The 14,204-nt window shown below is 27.3% G+C and overlaps 2 protein-coding genes across 6 annotated transcripts in view; one reads left to right on the forward strand and one right to left on the reverse strand.

Moving 5' to 3' along the window:
- The window catches only part of LOC105154478 (hypothetical protein), a 211,892-nt gene that overhangs the window by 123,738 nt on the left and 73,950 nt on the right, over nucleotides 1-14,204 (forward strand). For all 3 annotated transcript variants that reach the window (XM_087407713.1, XM_087407711.1, XM_087407712.1), the window contains exons 4-5: nucleotides 2,676-3,640; nucleotides 3,977-4,017. The gene's annotated coding sequence lies outside the window, so the exon portion shown is untranslated. The remainder of the gene's footprint in view (nucleotides 1-2,675; nucleotides 3,641-3,976; nucleotides 4,018-14,204) is intronic.
- Nucleotides 1-14,204, reverse strand: part of LOC105154476 (adenylate cyclase type 5) — a 141,196-nt gene that overhangs the window by 68,270 nt on the left and 58,722 nt on the right. The gene's annotated exons all lie outside the window — the stretch shown is intronic.

Consider the following 14,204-nt stretch of genomic DNA (forward strand, 5'->3'; position numbering starts at 1 on the left):
GAAAAATATTTAAAGTACAACTAACAAATAGATTATTCAGAATTTAAAGATCCGTTAAATATGACGTAGTAAGACCGTTCGATACACAGCCTTGATCTTTGTTTTCGTGCGGCGACCGGTGCTTTGTTTATGCGCAGTCGGTGTATTATTATTTTACTTCCGACATTCGAGCGGGTAGGTGCGTGATGTGTGTGCTCTACAAATCTTCGTATTTTTCTAAAACGCAATTATGACAAGTTTTAGATAATACGAGAATGTCGTTTAATAACCTTACGATTATTCTGAGCGCGAGCCTAAAAATTTATTAATGAAATTCTTGTGTGAAAGCAACGTGTTTGACAAACTAAGAAGAGAAAAATGACACGAATGAGAAGGAGGAGGAGACACAAGACGGTATTCATAGTCGATTCTTATATTCAAGACCTAAGTACAGTTTTAAGAAAAATGTCACGAATTAATTAATAGAGAGTCGTATTAGACATTACTTAAGACGGTCTTGAAATAAGAACGGATTATGAATGGCAGTCTTTTAGAATGGATATCGAGAGATGAAGTGATCAACTTTGAGGTGAATAAAATGTTATTTTTTATTTTGAAGTATGGTTATTTGAAAATTGTGTTATAAATTGTGTGTTATATATCAGATAGGTAGATATAGATTTATACGTGTATCAAATTACAACAAAAAGTATTACATATAGATATAATATTTCATAAATCCGGTGCTTTACAATGGATAGAATAAAGGAAATTGTTTGATTTCTCATTATTTGTCAATTTATTGTATTATTGTACTTGAAAATACACATAGAGAGCTTATATTATAAAATAAAGTTTATTAATATACTGATTGTGAATTATTATCAGATTTTTCATTTATACATATCTTTTTATTTTTATTTATACATATCTCAAAAAATAGATTGCAATATATAGTCACTTTAAATTTATAGAATCTCGCAAAAATGCAATGATTTTGCATTTTTTAGTATCAGAAATATTGTTTCATAAAATTGTATTAGATGATTAAATTTTTGAATTTTATTATGTTAGATTAACATAATAACATAAATGAATATTTAAAAAATCGAAGTAGATTAAGTTGATATGTTTTTAAGTTAAAGCTTTTATTTGATATTTTATTGTTCATTGACAACAAAAATTGGGACAAAATATTCATATATATTATTCATATATTATATTTATTTACACAATACAAATTATTTATATACAGGGAAAAAGTAAAAAAGCATTATATATATATTATGTTATATAATCCTTTTTTACTTTTATTATATAATAAATTCTTTTGATATATAGAAATGTAGGTATAAATAAAAAAAAAACATAAAATATTTTAATTGTGTGGTATATAATTTACTTATCAAAAATATACTAAGGCTTGTTAATCTGTTTTTATAAAGTATTGTATTACGTAGTCTATTCATCTCTGTTAAAATTGATAAATTGATTTTATATAAATTAAAATAATATGATATATGTTGAGATCCCCATTAAATATTTTATAGGAAAATACAATAGAATTTTTTAATATTTTTTGATGAGTCGTTGTTTTATGTCGATTAAAAAATATTAAATTTTTAGACAACATATATTTTTAATGCGATTTTAAATATTTTTTTGCAATGTAATCAGTAGATACAATATTAACAAGATATATACACATTGATATGCAAATCGATACAGATACGTAATCAAATGAAAAAAAATCATAATAATAAAAAATTAACGCTAATTGTATAAAGAGAATATTATTATCGAAGTTATTACTTTTGGATTTAATTTCATTTAATTTAAATTTCTCATCCGTTTCGATCATATGTTCGATCATATTTCGATGTAATTATTAAATAGTTATATAGTTATTTATTAAATAACGAGTAACGATTGCGAATAAGAATTTCAAATTCTCTTGCGCGCAGTTTGGTTTAAGCATTCTTTATGTATATGTTTTTAATTTCAAGCACATTTGCATAAAATTCAATTCCTGATAATTTGCGTTATACATTGAGTCTTGAGAAAAAAAAAATTAATATAAAATTTTTCTTTTGCTTGAGTATAATTTAATTACTTTATACGAGTTTAATCACGAGTTATAAAGACACGAGACGTTAGTACTTAATAACTACTCTCGTAATATAATTTATATGATTCGTAAATATTTAATAAATATTTCGCATAATTAATGCAGTTTATGCAATTAGCATTATTTTAAATAATTTCTTATTGTCATGCATTCTTCTCGATATAATCTACGCGTATAAAATCAATCGTAATTTTGCAATTGCTGCTGATAATAGTAACAAGACAGTAATATAAGTATTTTTCATCTTAATAATCTCTGGCCTATTCTATTGATACCTATTCTATTAGGTGTTGGAATTAATTCGTAGCGTTTTTTAATGAAAGAATGTTATTTATTTCACATGAGCATTAAAAAATACATTAATGAAAGTACTTCCCATCACTTGTAAAACGCTACGAATTAATTCCAACACCTAATAATTATATCTTATAGATCTCTTCTATATATTCTAAGTTTATTTCACAGTGGTGACGATCTGTAACGTGTTCGATTATTCAGTTTTAAAAGTGAATTACAATACAATGGTATAGTTTTTTCGAATAATATCCGAATATCTTTCTTCTTACAGGTTCGACCTCAACGTGATGGGAAGGCCCAGTATCCTGAGGGGTATACATGGAAAGAACAGTTTTACTGAAATATCTGAAAATTTATACGTAAATTTTTAAATATTTGAGCAAATCCTGTTTATTTTTTTCGTGTAACCTAACGAAGGGGAAGCTACCGTACCCTCGTCGCCGATTTAATTGAAAATAAACGAACTGTAGCCGGTTTGTCGCGCCGCGCATTTGTTTCGGGAGTGCCGTTTAAATTATCGGACTATAATGGACTTTTTGTAATTCCCATTCAATGGAATCCTAGTTCGAGACAGCGGAATCACATCTCTGACATCTTGACAGTACTCTTTAAATTTGAATTTGTGAAATTCAACTAAAAAGAAAAGAAAGTTTGAGCATTACATAATTAAAATATCGATATATTACCGAATATTTTGGCTTCAGTTCCAATCTTTCAGTACCATATATGTATAGTGAATTTATACATTAAAGCAAGATTAGCTAAGTTAAAGATCTCACGTTTCATTCACTAATTGCCAGTAGCATATTTAAGACTGATATCAGTAATTATTCGATATTGTTTGTGTACAGCACTGTTTGAGTCTCATTTGAACTATAGTTAAATTTGAGTCGATTTTAAGTATGATTCAAGCTTGAAGCAGAAGTAAGGGACTTAATACAATCGATTTCACATGATTTTTTCACATGAGACTGAACTCTTGTTCACTTATCATGTCTTGCATATAATCGTCGACTCGAGATGTTGATTCCACCGAGAATTGGAAGTTCTATTATGAGTTTTATAATTGTGAAATACCGCAGTGTCGCGCAAAAGACTTATTATAATAATTAGTCCGCGCGCGATTATATTATTCGCGAGTGTTTTTCGCGAGTGTCCTGTGCGAGAGGATGACAATTCAATTCTGAGAGGATGAGGTCTGGGAGAGGCATCGGACATTGGCGGAGCAACCTTGGGGTAAGGTATCACTTTTTATTTGTATAAAATTAATTTGTTTTCCTGTTATTTTTGAGAATCAAAATTTTTAATTATTTTAATTTATAATGATTTGAAAATATGAAAAGTAATAAATAAAAAAACAAAGTAAAAATTTAAAATTTAATAAAAATGTTTTTTTGTTAAGATATTTCAGAAAATTTATAATTATTTTCATAAATGTCTACAATTAAATGTTGATAAAGAATAAGACTTATGAGAATTATGATTATTATATCATAATTTGAAAATTACATGATTGTTTTCGGGGAAATGCGTTTATAATTATCTTTTAAAATATTGATTGTTTTTTTACAGACTCATCATAGCGTCATTGCAGATGTAACTCCGCTCCATCGGTGAGTAATGAATTAATTTTTTTATTGAGGTAACAGATGTGTGGTAATTTTATTAAGAATAAATTATATATTTAGATGCTTGTTTATGTATTAAATTGACAATATATAGGCATTATAAAAAAGCACATAGTATTCCATATATCTGTTGCCTTAAAATGAATAAAATAGATTACGATTTTAATTCTGAATGTCTTTTTATGGTTGAGTTTGTTAATAAATTTATTGTGCATACTCGTATGCACACATTGTATGTGTAACTGGAGATAGAAGGATGCCTCATAAATTAAATCCCAATTCCGTGTAAATAAAATCTTAATTCCACGTAAATTAAATTCCCAATAAAACTCTCAAACGCGATTTGAACTTAAATTCATATATCCTTTTTTTATATCGGTTAATCATAGTCGTATAACTACAAATATATTAAAAAGATAAGAACGCTGATAGATAAAAATCAGATAAATAAAAAATAAGTAAGAATACGGATAGGGTTATAGAGAGTATAATTTTTGACAATGAGGGGGAATCTTAATTTTATAATCTTGAGAATTTTAAATAGAAAATAAATAAATATGTTGGCAAACTTTTTTTCGTTTTCTTCTCACAGACACAAGTCGGCAAACAATTTTATATTACTGGCTCACGTCCGAAAATCATTTCACACAGTAGATGCAAAATCATAGTTCACTTTCATATTTTTTTAAATATTGCTGCAACATTATTAAGATCATGTTGCAACATCGCAGCAATATTGCTATAAATTTCTGTACTGCATGAAGAAGATTACGGGTGGGAAGAAATGGTTGTATTATTCATGAAAATATTTCTATAAATTATTTATGCAGACTTATTCATATGTATAACAGTTTAAAAGATAGGATTAGGAATTATTTGTAAAATTATTCTCTATCATAAAAATTATTGATATTGTATAAAATTATATAAAATTATATATCTAGTTCGTGTAACCTGGATTACACAAAATGAAAACTTGCATGATAATACGAAATTTTTTAAATTAAAGCGTTATTAAATTAATATATTTCCTTTAAAATTTTATTTTATGTTCTTGGAAAATTTAACTTTTTACATAAAAAAATTATTAAATTTAATAAATTATTTAAATTTACGTTCGAAATTATTGCCAGTTTTTGTGATAATAAAAATTCTTTAAATTGAGGATATTTCGTGCTAAGCCGATGATCGAATATTAACTTTTCACTGAAATTTTACATATGTTTTAGAGAATCATGAATATATTCGAGAAAATATAGTTCAGAGATTTAGGAATTGGTATTAACGTCAGTTACGAATAAAAAAAACAGTTACAAAACTAATTTATCAAATTTAAGAAATTAATTTTTTTCGGTGATAAATATTTATAAAAATTCATTACGCATATTACATTTTTTTTTACGTTTTTGGTTGCGATTGCTGCCTCAACAGTGGTTTTATTATTCTTTATACGTTAAGTAGTCACTAGTGAAAGCGTGATTCGTATTGAATAGAATTAAAATTATTTTTATTGTAAGGAATTATTTTTCATCGATTTTATCCGACATGTAGTTTGATGCATCGTTGAAAATTGGAGACCTCCGTTGTAAGGGAATTTAAACTTGGATTTTCTTAGTAGTTTGTGAAAGCAGTAATTTTGGCAATGAATTAATAACAATTACCACATGTGTTTTATATTTTTAATTGCGAAATTAATTATTGTATTCTGAAAAAAGATTTATTTTTCTTATTAATGTTCTTTTGTTAATTATAGTAATATTAATATTATCTTTTTACCAATGCAATTTGTTAATAAAAATGTACATATATGCCATGGATATATAAAGATTAATGTAATGATGTAATAATTAAAATTATAAAGAAGATAAATTCAAGTAAAGAGAGAGCTGTTATTACATTTTCCAATTGCGCTTAAAAAATGTTACGAACGTGTATATATTTTTCTAATTTTTGGTTTCTTTTTAGAAACCATTTTCAGATACGTCAACCATGGCAGTCATCTGATCTAAATCATTCTAAATTTAATTTTTAAATTGTTAATTACATATTTCCATAATAAAATACATGCGCAAATTGTGATGTTCTATTTGATAAATTTAAAATGTATTACTTTATGGGAAAAATTCAAAGTTTCTTTTTGAACATCTAATTTTCTACTCATGAATGTAATAAAGAATATGCGAGTACTTAACAAATTTGATACAAGTCGAATAGGTACTCTGATATTAGATTATATGAGATCGATGATTTTAATTTAAATATTATTGTATTAAAAAATTAAAAATTATGAAATACATGTTAAACTCTTAACTATTTTTATGTAAAAGCTATCATAATCTATTATTGGATTCGACTCGTCTCGAATAGCTAGTATCCCAAAATTATTTGTACCCGCATATAATTAATATAAAAAGCACATGCATTTTATTATTCTTAAATATACTCGTTTGTAATCACTTTTTTGTAAAAATTGTTTTATCCATGCATTTTTTAATAGAAAATGATATCTTATATTAATAGAGAAATAGATTGTTAATGGAGAATATGTTTTTTCGCATAAATTTTAATCACGTATTAGAATAATGAGTATTGATTAAAATAAAACTTCGGAAATTGCATAATAGTTGTATTGTTAAAAATGTGATTGTAAAAATGTGAAAAATGGTTATTGTTACATTGACACACTGCCAAAATTACTATTATCGGAAGCAATCCGGAAAATAGGAGATTTACTTCCTTCTACAGCGGGGGAGGGGGGGCTTTGACGTCTAACAGATTGCTTAACTTTCTCTTTTACGGATCGATCTCTCACTAAACTTGACAAGAAGCCCATTAAAGTCATTCGTCACCATGAAAATTGTTCTCTGCATTAATTACTAACTAGAGTGTCACTTGACGGGAAGATTTAGCCAAATTGTTGGCTTAGTTATGTTGGGTTAGTTATCTTCCCTTGAACACTATAATAATGTAATTATTTGTTGCAATCTTTTAAGACTTAAGTAAAACTTTTTAAAATGATAATAGACGTACATTAATCTTAGCAGTATGATTAATTGAAATTATTTAGACACAAATGAAAAACGTATATTTAATGCTTCTGAAACTACATTCATTATCGCGTAAATTAAAACTAACTAAATATAGAGGATTTATCTTGTATCAATAATATATTGTAGAAATTACAGATATACGTGTATAAAACGGATATTGCGAGTATATTAGATCAGTTTATTTTCAAATTTTCTATTGTGATTTATTTTATTCGATCATTAGTTTAAATTTAAGCATTATTTATATCTTTGTGCGCGAGTAGGTATTTACTAAAAGAATTTTTTTTTGTAAAATATACCAGTATAGAAAGTATTTTTTTCTATTTGAAGGAATACTTATTAATATATATTATTAATTTTTTTGATCGCAGTTAAGTTTTATAAACTTTAATTTTAAATTGATAGTTCATAAATATTAATTGTTTCTTGATCGTTAACTTACATGATTAAAAATCGTGGACGATGTATTAGTATGCATTTTGAGTTTTTGTGTAATTCAGAATTAATAAGATATTTTGAATATACATAATTAAATATATTTTTATATTATATTAAATTAATATAGCTTTATATTATATTAATTATACTATATTAATATATTATTATATTTTGTTGAATATTATGTGAATATTTTATATTATTTGATCTCTACACATTTTACCAATAAGAATTGCAGTGAAAATTTAAAATTGAGAGTGAAATCTAGATTAATTAGAAAAGTCATACAAAACTTTGACAAAATACAATTAGTTGCAATAATATCTAAAAAAAAGTACAGTCTGAAAGCATAAAATTGCTTCTACATTTTTACTTATGAAACAATTCTTCCAATTATTATTGTTATCAAATTTATTCAGTTTTAAAACGAAAGTGGAAGTGAAATAAATATGTAATATTCTTAGAGTTGTTTTGAGATAAATGGAAGTGTAAAAATCTTTTCTAGGATTACGACATATATCTCAATCATACTTCATATAGAAATTATAACATAGTAAAACGTGATATGAAAGTGCATTATAAAATCTATTGTAAACAAGATACAGGTTACAAATTACTCTAACTGCTGCCATTTAAAAAATACACCCGATTGCAGAAAATATAGATATTGTTTGCTTAAAAAAAGACAAAATATTTATAAAATAATATCTTTGAAGATAATAAAAAAGAATTCACGTCTAGAACAATTGTCGCTAATCTATATATATATGTTGTGTATAAATTGAATATGTTTATATGCATGTATGTATACATGTGTACTCTAGATGCGATTTTTTTATAAATATTATTTTGTAAACAATTGTTTTTTTTTTAAACAGTATTTGCATTCTGATATATTTTTTTTTAATGCAACAGTTTGAGTTATTTGTAACCTGCATTTTGCTCACGATACATTTTATAACGAGCTTTTATCGTGCTTCGTTCTGTTATAAATTCCATATAAAGTATGATTGAGGTATATATGCTTAAAAGTGGATACCTTTGATAACGCATAGCTTTGATAAAAAGAGAAATATCTGTCTGACATAACATATTATATTTGCAATATCTACATTCTGTAATTTTTATGAAATGAAGCGTAAGTATTACAGAATGCTATAGAAATGCATACGCGGAATATTTTTTTAATACGTAATAACATACAAACGTTTCTATACTTTCTTAATTTCTTATTCTTAAAATATATTTAATTGCGATTCGAAATAAAAAGAACTGGTAATGAGATAACGATATATATAAATTTTTTTCTATTTATTGATAGGAATTTTTTAATAGGAAGGGCAGATATCGTCGAACAAACAGAAACGCGATTCCTAAAAATCGTAAGAAAAATCAGAAAGCGGTTTGAAATTTATATCATTACAATGATATCTATTTGCAGACTTGTGCGCAGACATATTACGTTACCGTTAGTGTTGAATTTTGTCGCAACGCTGTTATCCAGTACGGTCGGTGTAATGTGTGCATAGTGCGAATCACGAGCTATTTGCAAAGAGTCATCTGTTGAAAATGGAACTTATAATCAAATCAAGATTAAACAATGTAAGGAAGGAAAATCTCGGGACGATAGAATTAATTTTATTTTTATGTGCTTTCGCGTTCCTTAGCATATTCCTGATTTATCTACCTGCAATGCAGCGGTATGTTTGAAAGATGCATTATATATTCCCTTCAGGCACTGCTTCGGCAACGTCGCGCGTTTACTGAAAAAGTGGAAGAGATGATTTTACATGTATTAAAATTGTATACCGTAATACGTATATCGTCATATCGGATTTTATATTTACTGTTTTAAATTATCACATTTATCACAATGTACATTATGATTGGAATATTAAGATTTTAATGTTTTTATGCGCTGATAAACAAGCAGAATTGCAACCGCAAAAATTAAAGTTTGTTTGATATAACTATATAATTTGTATTAAAATTTATAATAGAATTGTTCTTTATGTTGTGTATAATGGAGAAATATAATAGACATTTATGTATTAAAATATATCAATATATACAATTTATAATATAAAATTATTGATCGTTTAAAGCATATTAATGCAAATTAATGCAACGGAATTTATTTATTGTTCTTCATTTGTTTACAATAAACGTGTCATGTGTTCGTCGTATTTACGGCACAGCACGTAGCAATTTACGACACATGCTGGTTGGTGAATTTTTCGGTTGGTTTTCTGACTGCAAAAGCGCAAGAGGTTTGATTAAATCGAATTCGACCGAGCCGCGAGTCACGGGAAAAATTGAGAGGGACGGTGCCGATAGATTGCCGTCGTTAATCGATAGATAGCCGATTGCAACGCGATTTTTTTTCGCTGCTCGCTTCTCTGTAGAATTGGCGAGAGAAGAGATCTTATCGTATCTCAAATGGAATTGATGTCATCGGTTGCAGTTGAAAAGCTCGATGACCGTTGGCGAGCTATCAGAGTATAGACATAGCGATCGACAATGGTACGATATTGTTGCTCTGAATTGTTAATACTTTAATTTTTCATCATGCTATGAAACGTTTACACAAATGCAACGTTACGAATGCATCTGGGAATCGCAACCGTTGTTTCCTCCGATATGCGGATATAATATACGATTTTCAATTGACATTCGCGACTCAGTCTTTTTGTAATACATTATTATAACGTATCGTGAAATTTTTTATTACACAGAATATCCTAAAACTAACGATAAATATTTTAAGGCAGATTCTTTGTAAAAATGAGAGGTTACTTACATGGTGAGTTATACACGTAAAGAATTTTTTTAAATTTATCCTGAAAATATGGTAGTTGTGATATAATACAATATTTTAAAGATTTTTATCATGCACTTTAATAAAATTGATCAAATTTATTTTATATTTTGTTATAGTTTTATAAACGAATATGAGAGAAATTTACATAAAATTCTTCGAAATACAATATTGTCCCACGACTACCATATTTTCAGGATAAATTCTAGAAAAAATTCTCTCCGTATATTGATTAGTAATATTGAATCAGTAATATTGATAGTATGCATTAATATTTTTTCAACTTTATACGATCAATATTGTTAACAATATATTTCAACAATTTATTTTCGTCATTTAATTTTACAACATCTATTGCACTGTGACATGGATCCTAATAAATACTACTGTTCGAGAATCAAAATCCACTGTCAATATTCACGTCAATCCGTCAATATTAACCACACGATCAATAATATTGTCAGCATTTGTTAATACTGACAGTATTATTGATTGTGTGGGGTCACCTTAATATTTTAAGATAAAAAAATCTAATATAAAAATACGATAGTTTTTAATTGAGAAGAGTTTAAAAATTACGAAATGACAGCTAGAATTTCGCTCACTCAGAGATAGCAAAATGATCAGTGTGAAGATGAATTTTATTATTATATCAAAGCTATGAATTTCGAGGACACATCTTCACGTTGACCATTTTACAGAGCTGGGGAAAAATTGAAATAAATTCAATAGAAATATTTATTTAAAAGGAATCTATGAAAACTATTTGAAATAAGTATTTTGCATAGTAAATATGAAAAAGGCAAAGTATTTAGTATTTCTATAAACGCATTCTTTAAATAAATATTTTTGTTGAATCTATTTTAATTTTCTTTTTACATATTTTGAAAATATGTATTTACTATTTTTTATTTCAACTATTTTTCCCAATACAGCTATTTTACTATATTCCTGCACGAAATTCTAATCTTATTATTCGTATTTTTTAAACTCTTCTCATTTAAAAATATCGCAGCCTCGATATAAACTTTTTATTTTAAAATATTGTATTATAAAAAAAATCTGTCTTTAAAATATTTATCGTTAGTTTTAGAACACTATGTATATTATATATTGCTATTAGAATACGATATTGGTTTTCATACAGCACAGAATTAAGCTTGCAGCAGCATTGCTGCAACGTTTGCCAGATTACTGCAATATTTCAATGAATTTTGCAATGTTGCTGTAATATTACAGAAATGATCCGTACTATATGGGTTTAAATTATATTAATAATAAAACAAGTATAAAAGCGCGGCGGTCATTTCCAACACTATTTCCGTTCTTCTTTCCGCTATACGTTTGCTCTCGTTTTGCTCTCGATATTTTTCATATGTGGGCATAATGCATAAGTCATTGTTCCGTTCTAAAGAAAGAAAGCGTGCCCTGCGGAAATTTGTGACGTAAATCTTGAGCATAAATCGCGATGCACTTTGTTTAACTTCCAGTATACTTTTATTTGTACATTTATATGCAAGAATATCCTCATGGGTCTCAGTTTACCCTAGTGGTTGTGTCGAGAGGGTCAGCGGTGACGACGTAACGATCAAGGATGTTGTAAAATTTTACACGTTACATTGAATTGAAAAAGCAAACCAGATGCGATCAAAGGATCACAGAGTAGAACAAACCTCCATTTTCTTCTCTTGTTAGTTCTTTCATCCTCTTGTCATCCATTGTTCTCTTTCTCTTTTTGTCTCTTTCTTCTTCGTTGCGTTCTGACTTTATCCATTGTGATTTCCGAATAATCGAGCGTCTACTTCTGTCTCGATGTAATCTCGCAGCGATTCACTTGTATTTTTCTATGGCTTTGCAGCTTCGATTGTAAGTCGAGAATGATCGCGAAAGATAGATATTGGGCGGATTAAGTCGGTCAGGCCTCGGGGTGTGTACTGTCAGAATGAATTTTATTTAAGTCGCCTCGCTCACTACATTTGTCGACGCTGTAATTTTAGAATTTCTCCTTCGTTGCGAAGTAAAATCCCGTAGGACGGAAAAGAAAATTAAATACCGTCTTTTGCCTTGAATAATAATAAAAGAAGAGCGAGGCTAGATTGAAAAAAATCAGTATCTTATGCCGCCACAGACTGATGTTAATATTTCCAAACGAATCAATATATATGTAACTATCGAGAAAAAAATATTGATGGAGATTCTATCTAGATTTTTTATCTCAATATTCCAGACCAGAAAATTTATTCTGAAATTTTCTTGAATTAAAAATCAATATTCGAGTAAAATTACCGTCATTCAAAGCGTTTCTATAAACGATAATTTTGTTTTTTGTAATGCTAATGTCTAACACTCGCGACGAAAGTCTTTAAAATTATCGATAATAATTAAATATGACAGCGTTTTTATTTTGAATCAACGAAGGAAACCAATTAACCTTTAGACAATGCAACGAAATATGAATAATCACGCACATGTGACCGAGATACTCTCGACGCAGTGAATAATTTCGTTGAGGATTTCCGTCATTTGCATACATTTGTACCACACGGTTTCTCTCTTTCTGAAGAAATATCTTTCCTCCTATCAATAGGCTCGTATTACAGACATTTAGATATTCCAATGTTCGCAGTTGTGAGCACCTTTTTCATTATAACTATTATGTAATGTATCAAATGTGCTCTCCGATTTGTATTATAATAAAATTTAAATGAATCTTTCATTTGAATTTTACTTCGCAATTAGACGTAGTTATAAAACTTTGCTATCTGTTTGCATTCTGGAAATTCAATTCGCGAAAACTTACAATTTTTTTAATTACATTTTTTGTTTGTAATCCACTAACTTGATACTCCGATATTTATTCATTGAAATGAAAATTCGAGTCCGAATTAATTACAATGTTCATGCAAAAAGTTCTGGCATTTAAAAAACCATTTAATATTATATTTTCTTTTTATAATAGATTTAGACTTTATAATATATAAATGATTGTACAAAAGTATATCGGTTCTATTTCAAAAATGTTCCCATTATATCATCCATTATAAGATTGCCATAACATAGTAAAATAGTAATTAAATAAAGTAGTATAATAATAAAAGTAAGTAGGATAGAGTAATAAAATAGTTTAAATAGTAAAATAAATAGTAAATTAGGAGTGTATATAAGGTATAGATGAGTGAGGCTAAGAGAAAATTATAAATCAAGTTCCCTCCTTGGCTATGTTGTATGCCGGAGAGAAATAAATTCTATTCTATAAGATTACCACAAAACTAGAAATCAAGGAAATGTCAAGGAAATTGAAAAAGGTCAGAGAAATCAGGGAAAAGTCAGGAATTTTACAAAATTTTCTGGAAAATTAAATTTCTAGACTTGAAAAAAGATTAATATGCATATACCTATGCAATTTTGGAATACATCACACTTACGCAATTTTGAAATATTAGGTGTTGGAATTAATTCGTAGCGTTTTTTAATGAAAGAATGTTATTTATTTCACATGAGCATTAAAAAATACATTAATGAAAGTACTTCCCATCACTTGTAAAACGCTACGAATTAATTCCAACACCTAATACATCACACCTACCTATAATTTTGGACTATTAATAATAATTAACAACTATTAATTAACAATTAAATGCAAGCAGTATTAGCAATATTAACAGTAATTTACATTACTATGTTAAATTGCTCTCTCAACAAAATATTTGACAATTTCTAAACCGGGAAAATATAAAAAATTTCAAAATATTATTGAAAACATCAGAGAAATTATGAAATTTTATTTGGATATCAGGGAAAAGTTATGGAATGGAATTTTAGGATGAGGAATTCATTCAGTCACTCTGCGTTATTATCATAGTCCT

This window comes from Acromyrmex echinatior, chromosome 7 (assembly GCF_024713525.1).
Source record: "Acromyrmex echinatior isolate Ae372 chromosome 7, ASM2471352v2, whole genome shotgun sequence".
NCBI lineage: Eukaryota > Metazoa > Arthropoda > Insecta > Hymenoptera > Formicidae > Acromyrmex > Acromyrmex echinatior.